General features: G+C 38.2%; 1 protein-coding gene across 12 annotated transcripts in view; it reads right to left on the bottom strand.

Annotated features, from left to right (window-relative positions):
- Positions 1-23,977, bottom strand: part of GULP1 (GULP PTB domain containing engulfment adaptor 1) — a 773,858-nt gene that overhangs the window by 263,615 nt on the left and 486,266 nt on the right. For 6 of the 12 annotated variants that reach the window (XM_086719112.1, XM_086719122.1, XM_086719120.1 and 3 more), the window contains exon 1: positions 7,926-8,065. The gene's annotated coding sequence lies outside the window, so the exon portion shown is untranslated. Of the gene's footprint in view, positions 1-7,578; positions 7,808-7,865; positions 7,890-7,925; positions 8,066-9,577; positions 9,671-23,977 lie in introns of those variants that run through there. The other 6 variants (XM_086719114.1, XM_086719117.1, XM_086719115.1 and 3 more) reach the window with 6 other exon arrangements.

Genomic DNA, 23,977 nt, shown 5'->3' with positions numbered 1-23,977 from the left:
AGAACCCCATCCCTACTACTTCTACTGTAGCACATAATTTATGGAAATAACAAGTTTTATATAGGTCTATTTACTTTAATTTGAGATACATCACTATCACTTACTACTAAAAAAGACAGAACTACAAACAGTTTTTAAAAATGATGTTCAACAAATATTTATTAAATTCAGCTGGATCAGATCAGAATCCCTTTATTTGTCAACTCATAATTTAAACAGTTACATTTTTCAGAATGAGAAGACAGTGGGTAAAAATGTTGCAAATTTTTATGGCCTACTTAAAAGAAAATCAGTATCTCATTGAATAAGGAAGTCCCAAAGAAACACTTTTATATCAAGTCACAAAACACTGTTCTTTAAAGCCTCCTCTGTGCCACTCTAGGAGATTTCCTTTTTCCAAATTGATCATAAATTTCCTAGTCTACTTAATTTACTCAATGAAGCCTATGATAATTCAGCTGTTATAAATTTAGTAGTGGTTCTTCCTTTAAAAAGGATTAAAGACAATATTGGCAATACAATAGTTCTTACTAGTTTGGTATTAAGAATTTTAAAGGCCTTTTTCCTACACACCAGTCACAATGATGCATTAAAACAGAACAACTGACAAAATTTCAAAACAGTATCTACTCTTATAAAGAAATGCTACTTGGTAGATTTGAAATATCAATAGACTTTTACCATTTCAGATGTCATTACATAATTTCAAATACAATTCATTTACTAAAATGTGACTCCTTAACAATTCTCTCAAACTGTGTTTTGCTAGACTTCACTGCAAAAGGAGCATCTTCCGAGTAATTATAATCAATTACTAAATGCAGCATTGAGATAAATCACTTTGAAATTAATTCAGTTATACAATTGTTCTTTACAATAAGCCAAATTTTGTATTTATTGCTACCAGCAATGATCAGCATTTACGTTGGAAGCATGTTTATGACTATAATAGTGCACATCCTCAAGGAGGTATTAGGAAAGTTCCACCATCAACCAAAATTCTCTTTTTACTAGGGAATTCCTCAAAAGCAAACAAAAAATTAAATAGATTACAGAGAATAACATGCATGTTGACCTTTAAAAACACATCTTCTTAAATAAGACTCTTTTCAGTACTTACCAAACTATGTTTTAACTCAAGTGGAAATCTGAGTAAATTAACCTATTTGCTATTAAATTTTTACTTTATTATTATTTTTTTTTAATTTTTTTTTTTCAACCTTTATTTATTTTTGGGGCAGGGAGAGACAGAGCATGAACGGGGGAGGGTCAGAGAGAGAGGGAGACAGAGAATCGGAAACAGGCTCCAGGCTCTGAGCCACCAGCCCAGAGCCTGACGCGGGGCTCGAACTCACGAACCGCAAGATCGTGACCTGGCTGAAGTCGGACGCTTAACCGACTGCGCCACCCAGGCGCCCCTTAAATTTTTACTTTAAAACATAGCACTTTCTCGATGGCTGTAAACAGCTATGAGAGAAATCGAGAGGGTAAAAATCAAGTTCATCCTCTTACATCAACTTTTAGTTACTTCAAATTTGGAGATCTGCTACTACAGCACAGATTATTTGTTTGCTTTTTAGCTAAAATGCTAAGATCAATATTACTTCATTTACAAACCAGGTGAGAAAGAGAGCTAGTTACCTTTTCATGAAATATTATATAACTATTTGACAATGTTACACAGCCAAATCTGTAATGATTCCATTAGTAGGTTATCATACTCTGTAGTTTCTTCTATCAAACCGCTCAAAACAAGCTGGTTTTGGTCATTTAAATAACTATCATCATTTTCTAGAGAAGAGTGAGCTAAAAACTGCACCCAATCATTCAATCTTCTCTGTTGGTAGCTCTGGCAAAGTTTATTAAGTGCCCTGAAATTCTTAGAGGACTTGTGGTTGAACTTTCAGGAAACAAGTTAACTGTAACATCCGATAATCCTAAGGAAAAGCTATACAATACCTGGAAAACACTGCATGTACACACAATTCTCACTTCACCATACCTTACAAATTTACCAGCAGGAGCTACCTTTCAAGCAGTGAATTTACCTTCTTCCATTAGTTAACTGCACATTTGCCTGCACTCTACTTAAGAAAAGTAGAAAAGGCCTCCATGATTATGTCACCAACAGAGCCATTAACCAAGACTGTGGGTAGCATATCTTTCCTACTATTATTCTCTACCTTTACAGGTATAAAAAAAGCCTGAAAACTCCTTTAGAATTCAAAAAAAAAAAAAAAAGAAATTCAAGAATCTCTAACAACAAGTTATCTAAAAAAGATCTTAAATTAATGGTTAAAATTGGCCTAGAAATATCAATTAATTGAAGTTATTGTTCCCTATAAAGATATACCTAGCACGAATAAACCAAAAAATATATCATAATTACATGTACATATAAATACATTTATAAAGATATATCTAATATATACACAGAGAAAGAGAGAGAGAGACATTAGTCACCTAAGCCTTGGAAATTTCTAGTATATATTCTGAACCTCTTCTTCAGAACAATATGTAAATATATTTATATAATGTCAATAGCAAAAAACAAACATGAAATAAAAGCAGCTATTACTATCTAGATAGCTCCCTTAGATGTATCCAGGAAAATATACACAGTGTTATTCAAAACTTTTTTTAAAAGTCCTATTACTCATTACAATCACAAGTGTTACATAAATTAAATCACTTATTCATACTATGTGATCTGCCTTTTCAACACTATCCTTAAGTACACAATATTGAAAGATGAAGCTAATTCCAAATTTATAACTATGCCATTTCAATGAAAGCAGAAAATTGGCGTTTATTCCCTTGTACAATATTTGTATCAATTAACTGTCTCCTGGTGAAAAATAATCACACACTATAACTATCATTAGAGTGGCTGAAAATATTTTCTAAGTATAAAACAAACACAGAACTAGCAAATAGCAACCTAAAAATAGTATAAGCACCATCTTCTAAGACTAACTCTGGAACAATAAATTTTAGCCATCATCTTTAAAGGCCTGATTTTAATTTCATATCTCCATTGTTTGAAAGCAAAGAGATTTCTCTGCTCAAAATTTATACCATTTTTCTTCTTCTAGTTTGAATATATTTAAGCTCCCACAGGAGCAAATTTAAGTTTCTTGATCTCTAAATGTGTTAAGGCAAGCACTATTAGATCCCCCAGTCTCTGATCTGTTTTATGCACCAGGGCTCAGGCAACCATGCGGTTGACTCCTGTAGTAACTACTTTTGAATTTATTATTATATTCAAATAAAATAGCTTTTTTTGTCACTTAGAGGTTTTAGAAAACAAATTGCAATTTTACAGAATGAATCACAAAAAAATTATCTGCAAAGTGAAATTTAAATAAAAATTATCTAATATTGAGCAATGGAGACTAAAAATTTTCAAGATTTTTAATTTAAAATCAAAAGCAAGGGGCGCCTGAGTGGCTCAGTCGGTTAAGCATCCGATTCTTAGTGTCAGCTCAGGTTATGATCTCATGGTTCCTGAGTTTGAGCCCCACATGGGCTCTGCATGGACAGCACAGAGCCTGCTTGGGACTCTAACCTCCCTCTCTCTCTCCCTCCCCCACTTGCTCTCTGTCTCTCTCTCTAAAAATAAATAAAAATAATTTTTTTTTCAACGTTTATTTATTTTTGGGACAGAGAGAGACAGAGCATGAACGGGGGAGGGGCAGAGAGAGAGGGAGACACAGAATCGGAAACAGGCTCCAGGCTCTGAGCCATCAGCCCAGAGCCCTACGCGGGGCTCGAACTCCCGGACCGCGAGATCGTGACCTGGCTGAAGTCGGACGCTTAACCGACTGCGCCACCCAGGCGCCCCAAAATAAATTTTTAAAAAAGTATTAAAATCGGGGCACGGGGTGGCTCACTCAGTTAAGCGTTCGACTTTGGCTCAGGTCATGATCTCACATTTCATGGGTTCCAGCCCCGCCTGGGGCTCTGTGCTATCAACTCAGAGCCTGGAGCCTGCTTTGGATTATGTGTTTCCCCCTCTCTCTGCCCCTCCCCTGCTTACACTCTGTCCCTCTCTCTCTCAAAAATAAATAAAGGTTAAAAAAATTTTTTTTGAAGTATTAAAATCAATAGCAAAACTGGATATTTTATATTAAAATTAACCCTGATATATCCTTGAATGTTCACTTGTTCTTTGATTATTCAAAAAAGGTGCCTATTTTGTTACTACAACCATAAATTCAACTATTATCATCCATACACTCTTACTTTTTATATATTCATTATTAATAAAATAAGGTCTAAAAATAAGTTATTATTAAGTATTTTACCAAAGATTTTATTATTTCAGCAATTTATCCATACTTATTTTCTTTCTCTAATATATTGACCTGTTCACCTGAAAAATAAACATTCATGAATATAATACAGTACATTAAGCTATTAAAAATAGCTTTTTTTTTTTTTTTTGCCAATTGACATGTCTAAAAATGAAATATTTCAAAATTACCATGTGTGGAACAAGTTCCTGTATTATTGATATCAATATAGACAACAAATTTTATCTTGGTAAAATTCTGGTAAAAAGTAAAATAACACAAAGAAAATCACAGTGCTACGATGTTCAGTGCTAGGATTTGAATCCAAGCCTTCTGTTTCCCTGGACATAAAAAAATATGCAATAAGTATTGGTTGAATCAATTAATGAAAGTCTCTTAAATCTACCCTCTAAACTCAAAAGGAAACTGTTGTGGCCTTTGGGAAAAGAAAGTTTATTTGTACACCATAAATGTAATTTTAGTCCCTCAAGTGTTATTTCCGAGAAGGGAGCCAAATTCTGCAAATATATTTGGTAACTTCTCATAAAGGCAAAATTGAGCTGGGCTTAAAAAATAACTGGTCCTGAGTATAAATATAAACCAAAAGAAAAGTAAATTAATTTGCTGATTATATTTTTCTGAGAGAATGACTCAGCTTTAACCATAACAAAATCTCACCCATTGTTCTCAAAGATTAAAATCTGATTAAACTAAAACTACAATTAAAATGCAAAAGTAGTAATTTTATAAATTAAATGCAGCTATGTCACTATAACATGTGTATACTAGATATGAATCTCAATTTATATCTAGTAAATTTATACTCCTATAATCTCAATTGAATCAACTGAGTCAGAAACTCTATGACCTTTATATTTTTAAATATCTATTAACACAATTTCATCTCTTTAATGCTCACAGTAAACTTGTTATTATGTAAAGAAAAGTTCCTTTACTTTGCAAGTGGAAAAACTGAAATCATAGGGAAAACATTTTGCCAAGTGTGATTCATAAAGTCAATCTCAAAAGGCAGGCCGATATTCACAATCTCAAACACACCAATCCAGTGGAAATATAATACATATTAGTGTTTATACCATTTAACCCCCAAACACAACAGTAAACCAAATTCCCTGGGAAGGAAGGAAGGAAGGAAGGAAGGAAGGAAGGAAGGAAGGAAGGAAGGGAAGAAGGAAGGAAAGGAGGAAAGGAGGGAGGGAGGGAGGAATGAAGAGGAAACAAATTTTACACATAAAAAAAAGAATCTGAATTGTAGATAAGGTTCTGAGTTCCTGGCTAATCTGGAACTTGGAAGTAGCAGGACCTTAAGAATTGGGCAAATGCTTTGTGAAACAGTGAGATCACCCCAACTTCTACTCTTCCAGGAAAAAGGGCAAGATCTATTTATGGGGATTACTGTTGACAAACACAAGGAAGACACGTTAAACATGTTTTCCACTTTAACTCCATGACCCAAATCTGTGCCCTTTGAGAGTATGTAATTGAATTATTCAATTTAGGTGGAAAGCCATCTGCTCAAAGCCCAAGTCTTTGGTTCTTACTCTCCATGAAAACAAAGAAAGTCAAGGTCAAGGGACTGAAGTTGCAGCAAGCTTAGTCCAAGTTGAGGAGACAAATGGCAACAAAATATGAACACTAACAAAGTATAACCAGCACAGGCAGCATCAGGCCCCCAGTAATTCCACTGCAACACTGATAAGGGTCAGACTTCCCTCCTCCAGCACTTCTACCCCTCTCCTCTGAGAAAACCGACTGCACTGTGCTTAGTTTATTTTTTTTTGCCAAGAAGACTGATCTTAGTCACCTAAAAAATCTCATTGCAAAAGAAACCCCTTGTTTAAACCCAAGTACCCACCAGCTCCTTTCCAATTATCCCTTGCAAGTTCCCCAGTCTCTTTCATGCCTGGCTACTGAGCCCAGTCTGGTTTGGCTGCAGGCCAGGTTCCTCTCTTCTTTCCTTGTCAGTCGTAAAAACTTGGAAAACACTCCTGGACAGCTCAAGGAGACCTTTTAATTATGCAATGGGGCAGTACCTTAGCCTGTCTGCTGCTTCCAGCAAGGCTTGGAGTCGCCAGCGACTGAACTCTCCCAATTGGTGGGTTTTCTAGCAAGGCTACTTGTTTATGTGGGGGAAGGAGGGAAAGACTGGCAGAGAAAGGGGGCGATTTGCACATCTGAAAATATTCCAACTCCTCTCAGACTTTCCTACCTCCTAACACTCGCTCTCCTTTACTGTACAGTCTCCTTTACTGCCCTCCTTTAGCACTGTATCACCCATTTGGTATCACAGACACAAAAATCATCAATACTGTGGTCTCCTACCAGTCTTCGAAATGAACAAGAGAAACCATAACTAGAACACTCGCCAGAAACTTTTACTCTTGTGTTGATGCAACATTCTTTTTAAAGCAAGTCCAAAAATGAACTTAATTAAACACTTCCTAATTGATTGCCTTATACTTCGTCAAACTTGAAGTCTGAAATAGAACATGTCAATGTCTGCCTGCACGTGAAAGTAAGGCGGGCTCAACTGAGAAAAACTGCTAGGATCCAGGAAGGGGTACCTAGACTGACGTCCTGCACCCACTAGGGGTTTGCCCAACGTCCTAAGTGGACTCGCCAAGTCCAACACCAGCTACGCTTTCCTTACTCTACCCTGGCACGCTAGTTCCAGCTGCAGCGTCCGGCTTCCTGTTCAAGTCCCATTCAACATCGTAAACACATTCCAAGAAAACCAGCCTGCCCAGAGTTCCCTCCCGCACACAGGGAAGTCGGCGCGGTGCCCTAGGAGCCACAGGAAAGATCCGATCGCGCCGGGTACTGATCCGCGTAGTGAGCCAGCCCACGAGGAGGTGGCCCCGGGCGAGCGAGCTTGAGCCCAGGGTCTCATCACCACGCCACCCCGTGCTCCCCTCGTAACGTAGCGTCCGCCGCAAGGAACCACTTGACCCACCCAGCCAAAGGTTAACCGTGTGGGCGCCGCCCCTGAGTTTGGGCCCTCCCAGTCCTGGCTTTCAAGAATCCTGAGCCCGGCCTAGGAGCTTCGCGCCTCCCCGCCCCCATGCTCACGCTCTCTCCAGGAGCCAACAAAAGGGACGTCACGCTGCAAGAAGTTTCGCTCCTGGGTCGCCTCGCTGTGCCCCGGCGATGACTTGCCGGCTCAGCCCCGTCGGGTCCGTGCTCCCTCAGCCGTGCTGAGCCACCGGCGCCCCGCCGCCCGCCGCCAGCTCCCGCCCACCGGCCCTGGCCACCCCAAAGTTACCACAAAGGGCTAGAGGAGGATCCAGGAGCCGCGAGCCCGCCGCGTCCCCGACCTCCTTAGGCTCCTCGTCATCCTCAAGCGCTGCAATGGCAGTCGTCAACAGGTCTTTGCCTCCTTTCGGGCTGGGAGACTCCCTGCGCCTTTCACTGCCCTAATTTTTGCAACCTGCCCGGCGGCGGCAGCGGCGACGCGCAGCCCCGCGCCCTCCTCCCCAGGCACCCGCGGCCGGCGCTGACCACCGCCCGCCTCCTCCCCGGGATGTCAGTGTGGAAGAGACTGCACGCTACCTGACGGGAGGCTGGGCTTGCAGCGGGGAAGACCCCACACATATCGCTGTCTCCCCATACCTTACGGACTGATGCGGTCGGATCAGGCTTCGGGCAGGGGCGTGGAGCGCTGCCGCGTCCTCGCCGCCGAGCGATCTCCGCTCCGACACGGCCGGGGCGCCGTTTCTGCGGCCGAGAGGGAAAGTTTCTCGACGTCGAGACAGCGCTGGACTCGGGACCCTCCGGCCCCGGTGCCCTCCCTCTTCGCGCTCTCTGCCCCCTCCCTCCTCTTCCCAACCCGCTGAAGCTAAAACTGGCGGCAGCTGGGGCTCGAGGCTCGGGACTCCGGGTCGCTCCCGGCTGGGAACGCGGGGCTCCCCCTCTCGGCCAGAAGGAAACTCTCAGACTCCGGCTGGCGCACTTCTGGCGGTCTCCTTGGACACTTCCAAACGGGACGCCTGTGTTCGAGCTCTCAGACTTGCTTCAGTCTCTGATGGTCGTTTCCCCCGGGCCCACTGGGCTGTCTGGCGTTTGCAGGCGGGACCCAAGGAAGAGAATGAAATGTGAGGGAAACGCCACTGTGGCAGGAGAGGCCTCACCTTACCCTGTGCGGAGCCGGGACAGAAGCAAAAACACAGGTCTCTTCCCCCTCCCCCATTCTCGTGCCCCCCTTCCGCTCCCCCCCCCCAAGTTTCCTTTTGAACCTCCTCCCTAAAGCACTAGAGCAAGACTGTGTTTTCTAACCCAGGTGTTTTAAAAAACACCTCTGCGGCTTCCTAAGACAGAAAGTGTCAACACACACACACACACACACACACACACACACACACACACACACACACGAATGCGAGTAGAACATGCTTTCTTTACAACACTTAATCAACAAATCATTGACACAGTTGTTGCTGTTGTCCTGATGGTGCCTGCACATTTTTCATGTTTCCTAATTTTTTTTAACTCAGACTGAATCTCTGCACTTTATGTTTGCCTTATAAAACATTACCCACCAGATTATGTTCATTTGCTCCATTCTTCTGTTCACAAAGAATTCAGAAGTAGCATATGGGGTATGAGGGAAAACACGACAAACCATTCTTACTGACCCTGGTAAACCTCTGTGCTGGAGGAAGGATATAAGGAGGAGTATCCTCATATAAGCAATGCTTAAAGGATGTGAGGACTTGAACATTTTTTGAGACGCTGCTTAGAATTTAGTTTACTAGATTTTTATTTGAATGTGAAAATAGATAAAGGGGGAAAAATCGTTTTGTAAGGCTAGCAAATGTAATGTGTTACAGTGGAATCCAGGGCTTAGAATCAGACAAACCAGATTCCTTTTCAGACTCTATACTTACACATTCTGTGCCCTAGGACACTCAACACAATTACAACTGCCAAAAGGAATTATATAATCAAACTCAAAGAGTCACGGTCACATTTACAGGAGTTAAAATAGAGTAGTGTCAGGCACAGGGAAGGCACTCAATAAATATTTGGTTCTTACATCCCACTCACTATATTTGACTATAATTAGGAAAATATGGTACTGGAAATTTCCCTCAAAGACCTTGTTAACTGAATCAACTTTCTTCTCCCTGACGCTTTTTCCATTAAAAAAGATACAGCTCATCATTTTTGAAATGTAAACTAAATTTAGGGATCACCTAGCTCTTGCCATATGCTCTTATTTTAAATACAAGATAACTAAAGTCAAAGAATCTTAAGTGACTTACCCCAAATCTCATGGTTAGGAAGTGCTAAAGCTGGGACCAGAAATCATGCCTCTTCATACTTGAAGGGTCAGGGTCCACTTGGAACTGTTTTCCCTTTTATCGCAACAGTCAAGCACAGAATAAAAGAAGCATATTAAACACATTAATCTGAGGACAATGCTAATTGCTTTTTCTGTAAATAACCTTAAACAATGACTTTAAATTGTTTATAGATCATTGTAAACACTTAAATTTACAACCACTATAAAAAATAATTATGGGGGCGCCTGGGTGGCGCCGTCGGTTAAGCGTCCGACTTCAGCCAGGTCACAATCTCGCGGTCCGTGAGTTTGAGCCCCGCGTTGGGCTCTGGGCTGATGGCTCAGAGCCTGGAGCCTGTTTCCGATTCTGTGTCTCCCTCTCTCTCTGCCCCTCCCCCGTTCATGCTCTGTCTCTCTCTGTCCCAAAAATAAATAAACATTGAAAAAAAAATTAAAAAAAAATAATAATAATTATGAAAATAAATCAAATCCTAGCCCATTACTTAGAAATAAGGAGGTTGACTATACACCCAAATCCATGCTTATATCATGTAATTATAAGATCTTTTCTGGTAACACATTATTATAAAACTCCAATTAGGAAAGTCTAGATTCCCAAGAATACATCAACAAACCACTAGAATCTGCTAACCCTACATTGAGAAACACTAGATTAGCCTTCAATACATTAGAGATTCACTTGAACAAGTGCAGGGCATAAGAACAAATCAGGCTGCAGAAATCAAACATTGTAAGTGCCATCCTATGAATTAATGGAAAATCCCATATGTACTTATCATTTGCCTCTGATGGCTTTAAAGAGAGGTTCTTCCAAACCTTTTCTCACTTTATTCCATGTTGAAACTCATGTGGACTTTTACACAACTCCCAGGCTCTCAAAGACTATTATTCTCCTTCTAAGGAGAGGTTCTCTACTACTCCAGCTTCTCCCTGAATTAGCCACTAAAATAATTTATTGAAGACATTCTGTAGCCTTGTCTATGCTCCCTTTCCATAAGACTTGGAAGTTGCCAAATAAATAAATAAATAAATAAACGAGAGAGAAAATTAAAATTATAAAGTGCATTCATCATGGAGGGATGAATGAGGATACATGAATCCCCATAACGGTCTTTTTCCATTGCATGCAGTGCTAAAAATTACTCATTTTTAATATTTTTTATATTTTCTCCCAATGTTTAAATTCTCCAAGCTTGCTATTGCTTTGTTAATTTTTGTAACCTGATTTTTGATATGAACTGTTCTTTGAAATGGCTTAGAGGTATAAGAATTGCAAGACTGTCAGAACCAAGTTTTCAAAACCACTACAACCAAACAGAACAAGATTTTAAATGAGATCCAAAGCATGCCCCAGGAACAAAAGAAGGGCAATGCCAGTAAGGGCTGCAGAGGCCCTGGCAGGGCATGACCATTACAATATGCCTAATTCTACCCATTGCAAACACTCAGATTTCCATTTGAACATTCTTCACATTCATCACTGTACATAGAGACTCAGCACCTTCCAGTATTTTTAAAATTAGTTTTCTGGCTCAAGCCAGTTTGAAGTTTCTCTTACTTGAAAACAGAACCTTGACTAGGACAAAAAACTGCCTTTTATGTTGAGAATAACAATTTTATTGTTATTACAAAAATACACAAAAACATGCTGGTTATTTAGCTCTATTTACTACAAACTCATCATTTAAAGTATTTGACATTTTTTGAAAAAGGAAATAAAAACCAAGACAGAATTTAAAATCTCAGTTGTGTGAATTGAAAAGGAAACATATTTCTTTTTGTTATGTGAAACAGTGGCCAAATTTTATACACTGAGTTCCTAGGGGATCTGGGTTCCAAAGTTAATGTGTTACATTTACTTTCTAATTTCCATCATTTTATCCCTTATTCTTTCTGTTTTTGTCTTCCTGATTAAGAATATGAAACCCCTTGGGAAAAAAAAAAGAATGAACACAGCCAATACAAAAAAGGAACAAATTTCACCTGCATTTCCACCACCAAGAGTACCCATTGCTAACATTTGCTCTATACCTTCCAGGGATTATTAAGGTCCCTGAGAGACTCTCCAATAAATAACATCCCTTCTCCATGCCTGGACTGGGAATAAATTGAGAAATAAAAAAAAAGTTTAAAACAGAAGCTAAAATATTGCCTGTATAATTGACAGAAACCTGGTTTGAAAATGAACAATCAAAATAGCAGTTGCAGTCACATGGTTCCTGGTCTCCCTACCTAGGAAGAGACAATATCTTTGAAAAGGGAGTTAAATTCTGTTTCCTAAGACCTATGAGAAAGAGAGACAGAGACAGAGAGAGAGAAGAGTATAGCTGAACCCTGAATGCCCAGTAATTCTTCCCAAGTTTATTCTTAAATGTATTTATCAAATAACGTTGTAATACTTCTCCAAGAACAAATGAGAAAAGACCCAGAAAAAATATTTTAACAGGGAATACAGAAGTCCAGAACAGGCATTAATTACCCAGTACCTACAGCCACTTATTTTCCTTTTCTCACAAGGAGTAAATTGTACATACTTACTAAGAGTAACAATATAACAGTACATCATAGGCTTGTCCCCTACCAGTGTTTATTAATAATGTTTTCTCTATTATAAGCAAACTATGGCCATCCGGACATATATTTATGTTAGACTCAGGTTATGAATATTTGGGTAAAACATGGAAGTGTAATACTATATTCTTTTCTTTTTTTTTAATTCTATCATATTGCATACAACTTTGCCATGTCCCACTATGGATCATCTTCATTTGATTAAGCTGATGGTTCTTGTCAGTTATCTCCTCTGTAATGTTCCTCTTTTTCCCTTTGTAATTGGTGGGTATTTTCTTTTTTTTCCTTTCTTTCTTTTTTTTAATGTTTCTTTCTTTTTGAAGGAGAGAGACAGAGCATGAGCGGGGGGAGGGGCAGAGAGAGAGGGAGAAGCAGAATCCAAGCAGAATCTGAACTGTCAGCACAAAGCTCAAAGTGGGGCTCAAATTCATGAACCGTGAGATCATGACCTGAGCTAAAGTCAGATGCTTAACTGACCGAGCCACCCAGGCGCCCCTGTAATTGGGAGGTATTTTCTGAAGAGGTACTTTGTAACTATGTGAACATTTCAGCCCTCGTTAAACTTTCAATTCATTCATTTCTTTACTTACATTAGTGTAGACACATCGTTTGCTATTTTACTCAAACGGTTATAATCTATTACTATCATGATTTATTTTGAGACTGAGATTGGGCCAGATTTGGCCAGAGTGAGCCCTTCCTAGATGACTTCTGCATCCCAATGCCATGTCTCCATCATTGAGAACCATTTCCTCACTTCAGGGCACAAAAAGGTATTTCAAGTCTCATTTTACATTTTCCCAGCTCCAGCCCTGGTATCAGCCATTTCTCCAAAAGAAGCCAGTCCCTTTTACTGAAGGATGGTATTTATAATCCGAGCTCCAGGTGCTATGTCATTGCTGTCAGGATTTTTGCTTCATTTAGCCTATTTCAGTAGCCAAGACCAGGGAATACATGTATATATTAATATCGTTTATTCCCGCTCCCTCTCTTTCATCTTGAGAGTCTTGAGTTCACACACTTACCTCTAATTCCAGTCCAGTACCTCTTTTCATATTCGTAACTGCCTTCTCCTCCAGTGAAAATCTAGCTGTACTACCATTATCCTTAATATATTTTCTCATTTAGTCCATGTCCTTGTCAATAACCAACCTCCCGTGGCTGTCGCAGTCCCTCCTCTGGGTGGCCAGGCCATTTCTCTGCAGGAATATCTTCATTATCCTGCTCAGGGGCCAACAACTCAAGACGGACTCCTGTATCCTCACCCACGGAGGGTTCCAGCACACTGTGCCAGGCGGCCATCTGTGGTTTCCTCTGCATCTTGCTTGGGCTCCAACTCATTACACAAGGCTGCTCCTCCAGGAGAACACCCTCTTCCCCACATTTGGGCTTCCTCAGCCCTCTCTGGGCCTCTACAGTCCTCCCATCCCGGGACCAACACAGGTGTTTACCTCACTTTGCCACTCCTAATAGATACCATTCATATTGCCAAAGTAATTCTGGAAAGTTAACAAAAATGTACCCTCCCATGAGCAGCATATTAGTGAGTGCCATTTCTTCAACACATAACACTTGTTATTTTATTTTTTACCTATGTTTCCTAGTTAGTAAGAAACAGGTACAGATGCCTGTGTGAATCATGCTTCCTGGTGTGTTTGGCACACCATCATCCTGCAAGTTCCCACAGACCCTTCTCGATTTTATTTCATGATGCACTTTTACCTTCATTCTCCCCCATTCACTTAACCCAACACAAGTACTCATTCTAATGTGCTCTAATATGTATCTTTTTTAAAGTTTATGTGTACTCTTGCAAAATATTTATTTTTTATGCTTTTTAGTGTATGTAAATGCTATTGGGCAAAATACTCCATTTCATTGTTACTTTTTTCTCCAAACACCTTTAATTTTCAAGTAAGTTAAGTGAAAAATTAGCTCAATTATTGGTTAACTTTCACTGTTAATAAAGCTGAGAATGTTTTCATACAGTTAGTAAACATTTGTATTTTCTTTATGAACTGGCTATTTGTATATTTTATTCATTTTTCTCCTTTCCCAATGGATTTGTATATTTTTCTTTTTCTTATTGATTTTTAAAAGTTTTTTAATGTATGTATTAATCTCTGGCAAAAAAAATAAGGTGTTTCTTTACACATCATTTAAATAATTATTTTGTTGATTCTTTTGGAATATGTAGGATTTTTAAAAATGTAATCTTGGGGGCGCCTGGGTGGCGCAGTCGGTTAAGCGTCCGACTTCAGCCAGGTCACGATCTCGCGGTCCGTGAGTTCGAGCCCCGCGTCGGGCTCTGGGCTGATGGCTCAGAGCCTGGAGCCTGTTTCCGATTCTGTGTCTCCCTCTCTCTCTGCCCCTCCCCCGTTCATGCTCTGTCTCTCTCTGTCCCAAAAATAAATAATAAATGTTGAAAAAAAAATTAAAAATGTAATCTTGTATGATTTCTGGGTTTTGGGTTTTTTTGTTTTGTTTTTGTAATGCTTATGAAGACCTTCCACCCAAACTAATCACCTATATTTTCTTCTAGTGTTTTGTAGGTTTACTTTTTGCTTTTTTTTTTTTTTTTTTCCAATTTTAGTTTGGTGTGAAATCTAAAGCAAGGCTTTTATTTATTTTTTTACCCCTCCCAGGATAATTACCTAGGTGTCTAACACTGTTTAATGAATGATTTCATTCTTTTTCCATTCATGCAGAACTTCCAGGTATAGTCAAACAATATGCACGGTGCAGTCAGAGACCAAGAAAGGAATAGTGCAGACTGAAATCTAACCAAGTTCCTTTGCCAGCCAAGCAAGTGCAGCCCATGCTTCAGAGACATCTTCAGGTTCCAACCAAGCACTTGCAGACCTTCCTTGGAAGGGGGGAGGGGCTTCTCCAATTCTCACAGAGGCACCATGTAGGCTAGCAGCAGCCCTTTCCCTTTTTTTCCTTTCCTTTTAATTTTTGGTATATTCCTGCAATAAAACAGTGTCAATTACCTCAGCCTGTAATTGTTTAAGATAACTGTTAGGTAAGTTCTCTTTCATTATTTTCCCTTTAAAATTTTTATCAGTCTTCATTTTTCCACATGAACTTTGGGAACATTCTGTTAATTTTCCTCATCACATCTTTCTCTTCCCTACTTTTGACCCCAACACTTTTCTGTTAGAATTATTTTAAATTTATATCCCAATTTACTTGAATCACTTCTTTACTCATTTTTTTCTTCCGATCCTGATACAGAAGATGTGCTTCCTACTTGAAAAGACTTCTGCACCCATTCAGATGTCTTTACCCTCCAACCCATTACATGGCCCCTTGTTAAGTTCACTGTTTATTGCTAAGACTGAAAGAACCATTATTCCACAAGAACCACAGAATACAAATAACACTTAGAATGCAACAGCCCTACTTTACAGTAGAAATGAGGGAAAACACAGATTTCAATCCAGGTCAGGTTTCCACTTCTAGTTCCAGCTCATAAGCACTCTAGACTCTAAATGAGCGTTATGTGGAAGGCAGTCATGACCAAGAGAGAAAACCTTGGACGTGCTTCATGAAAAGGTCTAGCCTAATGACCAGGAGTGGTCTCCTGAGATGTGCTCTCCTGCCCCAGCGTTTGCAGGCCTGGAAAGTTTGCTCAAATCAAAGCAGTTTTACTTCCACGAAAAACTGCTGAGTTCAGAAGATATTTTGCCCATTTGAAGACTCACATACTTAAAAATACAAAAATAGAACAAACAGAATTTTATTGCAAATAGAAATATGATATTTTTTTCCCAATAAGGTTGGAAACAAATTATACATTCTAGGCTGTCTAAAAAATATTTTCTGGAAAAGGAAACTTTATTTTGAAAATTATGATTTGTTATCTTTTCCTAGAATATTTTCTTAAGTTCCCTTCAAAACCCTATATCAGAATTTACCCAGACCTGATGACAGGGCCTGACAGAAAAGCAAGGCAAAGCAAGGCACCTATATCCTTGGGCCTGACATAATGTGATATGGAAAAATGTCACCATGCTTTAAAATGCAAAGGGGACACTGGCTCCTATCACAATCTAACAACAGAAGATTTCTCTCCCTGAGTTTCTGTTTCATTACATGGGTAAAATCATTCTAACAGGAGCCCTTCTGCAAAAGGCAATCTATGGAAGGAATTGCTAGAACAGAGACTTGTCGTGTTGGTTCTGCATCAACAGTCTCTAACCTGACAACCTGAGAATATACACAGATAGAGTGCTATCAGTTCAGTGGAAATTGGCTGGTTTTTAAAGGGTATGACTGCATAAGCCCACTGTCCAGTTTCAAAAATTAAATCCTTTAGAAGCAATTTCAAAATTACACAAATCTTTCATATATATTGATAGTGCAGGTAAGGCTCATCCATTTTCCACATAAAAACAAATTGCTAGAGACACTTAAATGAACACCACTACCCATACAATGTTCTATTTGAAAATTTATACATTGCACAAATGAAGAATGTAATGAAGTATCTAATTAATAAAATTAAATTGTTTTCATAAATTTTTTTTGTTCTGTGCCATGAGTTTAGGGGAGAATTAACGAAGTGCAAATGAATGATTGTATAGATAGTACTTAAAGTTTAGAGAAAACTGTCGTGGCTTAAATTTTATTTACTGAATTTAGTTTCAGATATTTTTTATAAATGTGAACTTCGGACTGTTTACTTTTGAAAGAACCATAGCGTAGTTTTTAAGCATGGGCGTGGAGTCATAGTATCATGGGTTCAAATCTGTAGTCTGCCACCGATTGGTTGTAGAATCCTGGACGAGGAGCTTTTCCTTTCATAATAGTTTCCTGATTTCTGAAACAGAGTTGTCAAAATTACTAAGCTAGTTATTTAGCATAGCCTGGCAAGCCACTGTAAAACAAATAATGTTGTACAAGTAAGAGGTAAAACTATTAAAACTTTTGATATGTTAATGAGTTTGTCTTGAAACTGAATCAATGTGGGCCAAAATATAAGGAAAACAATAGCTTTGGCTAAAAATCAAACTGTAAGTGTAGAATTTTCTTTGGAGAAGTAAAATATATTTCTGGCATTCTTTGTCAATTAAAAAAGGATTTTATTTATGTATTTTTAAATGTTTTTACTTATATATAATTGAGACATAACATTATATTAGTTTCAGGTGTACAACATAATGCTATATACTAATATATGATGTGATATACTGTAAAATGATCACTGCAGTAAGCCTCATTAACATCCACCATCACACATAGTTATAATTTTTCTCACTTATGATGGGAACTTTTAAGGTCTACTCTCTTAGCAATTTTCACATATATAATACTGTATTTTTAACTGTAGTCAATAATACTGTACATCATATCCCCAGTACTTATTGTTTTTATAACTAGAAGTTTAAATCAGTGGGAAAAAGGTACCAACTTTCAGTTATATACTTATTTTTATCTCTTAACATGAGTTCACCGTGGTAATGTTAATTTGATTAAGGTGATATCTGCCAGGTTTTCCCACTTTAAAGTTACTATTTTTCTCTTTGCAATTAATTTGGGAAGAGATACTTTGAGACTATATAAATATTCTGTTTATCCCTAACATTCTGTCCAGTAATTTTAACATGCATTGATAGATCTTGCCTGAAGCAATTATTACTTAGGTGTTCTAATAGTGATTTTTCTCTTTCCCTCACAATTTTTACAATTATTAATTGGGATTCTTCTGTAAGGCAGAATGTTTCTTCTGCCTCATCTGGCATCACGTTTTAACTGAGTTTAGTTCCAATCTTAAGATGCAGTCTGCTCAAAGAACCAGAGTAAGTGTACTGCTAGGGAGCAGGAATGATGGAGATGAGAGTTGCTCTGGGAGTTCTATCATCATTCAGACACCATTCAGAGTACCTCTAATTTCTCTAAGGAGAAATGACAATGAATAAGTACAGTCTTTGCCCTAAGGAACTCACAGTCCAGCAGAGGGTAATAAATAAATGCAGGTTAGGCACTAAAATAGAAATATAGTCCTTAGTGTTGGGGGCAGGATATGCTAATAATTTAGAAACCAGGCGTGTTGTCACAATGTGAGCTGAGTTTTGGAGGGTGGTTGGGTGTGCAGCAGGCAGGCAAGATGGAGAAAGGCATTTCTGGTACAGAGAATGTCATGTTCAAAGGCTGAGAAGCTTGAAATAGATAAATACAGAGAAGTTTAAATAGCTTAGTGAGTTGGTGAGTACTTGGTGAGGTTTCTGAACTTACTTATCTTGTAAATCTTTGTAAGGGGAGATATCAAAGTCTTATAATAAGATGATTTTGTTTTAGAAAATGTATTCTGGTGACCATTTAGAGAAGATATTGAAGCTGTGTGAAATTGGAAGTAGGAAGACCAATTGAGGGACTTGGGTTTCTTTTTATCTGGCTTAATATTATTGGGTATCTGAGCTGCTAAATACAAGAGGGTTATAGAATGACACATTTTAGAGTGATGTAATTCTTTATTGCATTGGGAAAAGGTACCAGTCATTGGGTCTTAAGGCTTTGATTTATCTCAGTAAATCTTTGATAGTATGCAGGAAATTAAAGTGATGTAGTTACCTCTAGGGATGTATGTATGTATGTATGTATGTATGTATGTATTTAATAGAAAGGCAAACTGCCACATGCAGCACCTCATTTGGATGTGTCTGGAGTCTTGGAAGCTGGACTACCGTGTGATCTCCTACAAATGGACGTTGAGAGCTTGTTTGGAGGCTCTAACAGGGGAGCGCAGTTACTGCTATGCCTCTATCTGGAAGATCATCATCCTGGACTAAGCATGCAGCTTTGGGAGGCACGCGCGTGGAGCAGAGGCGAGGGAGGAAGGGGACACCCCCCCTAGCTGGCCAGATTAGTGGAATCAACCCTGGTGATCAATGTGGTGACAGACGTCACAGCTAGATCACCCTCTCATCCCAGGGACCTATTTAATCTGCATTCCAAAAGTTACATTTATGCAGAGATCACCACTTTTTAATTATTTCAGTTATTATTTTATTTTTTTAAATTTTTTTAACGTTTATTTATTTTTGAGACAGAGAGAGACAGGGCATGAATGGGGGAGGGTCATAGAGCGAGGGAGACACAGAATCTGAAGCAGGCTCCAGGCTCTGAGCTGTCAGCACAGAGCCCAACACAGGGCTCGAACTCACGGACCGCGAAATCATGACTTGAGCTGAAGTTTGACGCTTTACGACTGAGCCACCCAGCCGCCCCTATTTTGATTATTTTAATTTCATATTTGATCTCAGCTATTGAGAAAATTAAAGTCATGGGAATAAAGCCAATTGAAGGAATTTCAGAAAAGGATAAGATTAAGAAGCTCAGGTGGGAGCGTACAGTATGGAACATTCTAGTTATTACTGAGCAACATGGACTCTAGATAATACAAGAGAGGGTGATGAGATATTAAAGAGAATGCATAGTTAATGGCATTTGAGACTACATGCTCTAAGACAAACTAGCAATGGGTTGACTTTTGAGTATACATATAAAAACACTGAAGATTCAGAGAGTACCAAAAATCTTAGCCTATATAAATATTTTAGGAAGTTGTGTGAGAAACTGTATGCATTAGTCAGAATCCTGGAAGGAAACAAATAGCTCATTCAACAGATAATTTGAGAAAAGCTTAATAAAGGTACTATTTGTAAAGGTGTGGTCAGGGTTTAAGAAATAGTTACCCTCAGGGCACCTGGCTGGCTTAGTAGGTGGAGCATGCAGCTCTTGACCTCTGGGTGGTGAGTCCCAGCTCCACTGTTGGTGCAGAGATTACTTACAAATAAAATCTTAAAACAAACAAACAAACAAAAAACAACAACAAACCAGTTACTCTCATATGCTTTGGGAATACATTGCCACCCCTAGAACTAAAGAGGCAAGAGGAAGGAAAGGGAATGGTTACTAGAAACTAGAGAGGATAACTATATGGAGAAGATACCTAATAGAAGTTGTGACCTTCAGTAAAGGGGCACAGCCAGATGGAAACTGGGCAGGAAGAGAACCAGAGGAACAGATGTGCCAATATCACTCTCCTCCCCAGACCATCTCTTACAGGTGCTTCCCACTGCCCAGTGGAAGGTGATGGAGCAACAGGATGTAACCCTGAAAAGCTAAGGAGCAGAGCAAGATGAAAAAAGATGGAGAGAAATCTGGAGTGTTAAAATGAACATATTCAAGACATTAAACTAATATTTTATAAGATGCAAGAAAGAGCTATCTTTGTTTACACTGGACTTTATTTAAATGTAACTCTTTTTAATGATAGAAAAGATTTAATCAATATGAGTATTTTTGATTTGGGATTTATTAAATTCAGGAAAGTGTAGAACTTAGCATGTGGAATATTCTTTATAATTTCCGAATACGTTTTATAGTTATTGGAAACAGAAGGAACATGCAAAAATATAGAAATCACACATATACTTGAGGAAGTGTTTGTACATGTCAAATTTATATAATGGAAGAATGAAATAAAATACAAAATGGGTATAATTTATAAGCTTAAAAACTTCAGTTGCCTACTGGGCCTCATGAAATCCAATTTGACATTAAAATAAATATGAAAATCCACAAAATATATTTGGAAAAATCATTTACATAATAAGGCCCAAACATCAGAAAATACTTAAATTGCCTTTAGGCAAAGCATAAAGTGTTTTTATCACACTAACACTTAAAATTTCTTCTTCAAGCAAAGTATGTCATGAGGGAATCTATTTTTTGTTTGTGTGTCTGTTAGCACAATACTTGAATTTTTACATGAATAATTGAAACAATATTGTCTCATCATCTACTTCAAATAATGTTTAAAAGTTTGTTATAATTTTAGTAAGTCAAGAGTATTAGAATTCATTATTTCAACTACTAATAACTAAGAAAAAACTAAGAAAAAAATTTATTTTATTTTAGATTTTTTAAACAAGAAAATATTTAAACACACTTAGTCTTAAAGTGAATTATTTTTTACAAATTTTATGCATTTGTTTTCAGTGTACCTTATTTTGTATAATTTAAAATATTAGTTTCTATTAGCCAGATGCTAGTCAAAATTTCCTTACAAACATTAATTATAACTGGTAAGTACTAGTAGTTTCATTTTTACAGAGAAGAGGTAATTTTTCCAGACTAAACCACTAATAAGAGGCAGAGGAGGGTTTTAACCTATTGATTTTACATATTTACTCAGTCTTCAGACTTTTAAATTGATTGGGTAGATTATTTCTATACCTTTCAAATGTATACTGTTTTTTAGTAATATGATAGTATTATTTTTATTTTCTTGACAAAACATTTAAGTGTTAAACTGACAGAATTGTTCTAGTTATAAAAATGAGTCCAAAACTTCATTATTATATAGTTAATCTTGACCAGTCTGAAACAATAATTTGAGATCATGTGTGAAAGAAGTAATGCAGTGACCTAGAAAAAGAAAAAAAAAATGCATGAATTGAAGTCAGAACAATTGATTCTGTTAATCAATTGTATTAGCCCAGGATAACATTTTATGTTATTAAATATGATATTATTGGGGCGCCTGGGTGGCGCAGTCGGTTAAGCGCCCGACTTCAGCCAGGTCACGATCTCGCGGTCCGTGAGTTCGAGCCCCGCGTCAGGCTCTGGGCTGATGGCTCAGAGCCTGGAGCCTGTTTCCGATTCTGTGTCTCCCTCTCTCTCTGCCCCTTCCCCGTTCATGCTCTGTCTCTCTCTGTCCCAAAAATAAATAAAAACGTTGAAAAAAAAATTAAAAAAAAATATATGATATTATTGTACATGCTTCATTATACGCATTGTTCTGGTAGCAGTAAATCTCCTTCTGTTCTCTGTCCGTATGCCCATACAGTTGCATACATTCTGGCTTTTGAGCCCTTGGTTACCATTTTAGAAACTCATCCTGCAAACAATAGCTTGAAATCATAAATGTTTTTGATTTCCAAGTGACAGGCTTTGTTGAGAGAGAAAGGTTTTACTTGGAATTTCCAAAGCTGAGGTTTTGCATATTAAAAGCAAGGCTGGTAGAACTAATGGGAGGAACTAGACTAGAGAGGAATGATAATGCAATATCAACTTTCCTATTCAAAACAAACAAATAAACAAACAAACAAAGGCCTAATCTGGAGGATTCTGAGAAAAGCCCATATAGCTGCCTTGATTCCATGGACAGCCATGAAGCTCTATAACCACCAGTTTACTGGATGGTTAAGAGTAACAGCCTGGAAGGGAGAGAGACCCACTCACAGGAGGAAGAGTGTCTCAGCCTTTCATGGAATGGAAAAAAAATCTCTCCATGGACATTGTACTCCCCAGGAGGTTGAGGACTATAACTCTGCTTTCCTCATTCCCTATCCTCTCTCTACCTGGACTAGGAGTAGGGGCTGATTCTTCTGCTCTGGAATTAGGGGTGACTGTCTAGTTGTGGGTGGCTTTGTTTAGAATGTACCAGGATTTAACTCCTCTTTACCTCAAGCTTTGAGCTTCTAGCACAACAGGACAGGAGAAAAACTCTTGTTCAATATTGTGTTATGAAAATTTACTAAGATCATTTAGAAATAATTATAATATTTTTTATAATACGCTCTTATTTTATTTTATTTTATTTTATTTTATTTTATTTTATTTTATTTTTTAATGTTTATTCTTGAGAGAGAGAAAGAGACAACATGAGCAGGGGAGGAGCAGAGAGAGAGGAAGACACAGAACCCAAAGCAGGCTCCAGGCTCTGAGCTGACAGCACATGGGGCTTGACTTGGGAACCACGAGATCATGACCTGAGCCAAAGCTGGACACTTAGCTGACTGAGCCACCCAGGTGCTCCTAAAATATGCTTTTAGAACATTCAGCAATAATTTTGCAAAGATTGCAATGATGGGTTGAGAACATTAAAAATTACTTATAATTTTGCTTATTGACATTTCAGCAATGATAAAATGAGTTTTCTTTCCAAAGGTGAAAAGAACACATTCAGTAATTTTCTGTCACATGGATTCATGTGTACAAATTTTATACAACATAAAAAGCTTATGAAATTTGCTATCTGGAATACAAGACCTAGATGTCAAAATTGAGAAATAATGGTCATGTAATTATACATCTCATTTATATTTGCTTCAGGATAAATCTGCAAATTCCCTCTTTTATAAATAGAGCTGTTATGTTAGGCATTATTTTCAGAGCCTAATCAGAAGAATAGTTTATATGAATATTAGAAGAGTTGTGGTGGAAAATAGTCAAGAGCAATTAAACTAGAGAGACAACTTCAAACTGTGTTAGGAGTTCTAACAAAAGAAAGATTCCAATTCCGACTTGGAAATACTTCTGTTAAAAAACAAGACAACAAGGCCAGAATGGAGTCACTTATCCTAAGCTCATGTCACCAAACAAAGAATTAATTATATTTCAGCTCTCCCAGAAATGGAATCTTAAAGTAGTCAATAAGCCATCACCTTACCAACACTAGCTGGGTAATTTGTCTGATAGACCCCTGCTATCCACCCCCCAAAACTCCCAGATAACCTTGCAATAACTGACCCACTTTTTCACTTAGTATAACTTCCTTGTTCCCACTATCTTCTGGTTGTAAGTTCCTTCCTTCCTTCCTTCCTTCCTTCCTTCCTTCCTTCCTTCCTTCCTTCCTTCCTTTTCTCTTTCTTTTCTTTTCTTTCTCCCTCTTTTCTTTTTCTTTCTTTCTTTCTTTCTTTCTTTCTTTCTTTCTTTCTTTCTTTCTTTCTTTCTTTCTTTCTTCCTCTCTTTCTTTTCTTTCTTTCCTTCCTTC

The sequence above is a fragment of the Puma concolor genome, chromosome C1, assembly GCF_028749965.1.
Source record: "Puma concolor isolate L17-30 chromosome C1, mPumCon1.1.hap2, whole genome shotgun sequence".
Taxonomy (NCBI): domain Eukaryota; kingdom Metazoa; phylum Chordata; class Mammalia; order Carnivora; family Felidae; genus Puma; species Puma concolor.
This window is presented reverse-complemented; position numbering and strand designations above follow the sequence as displayed.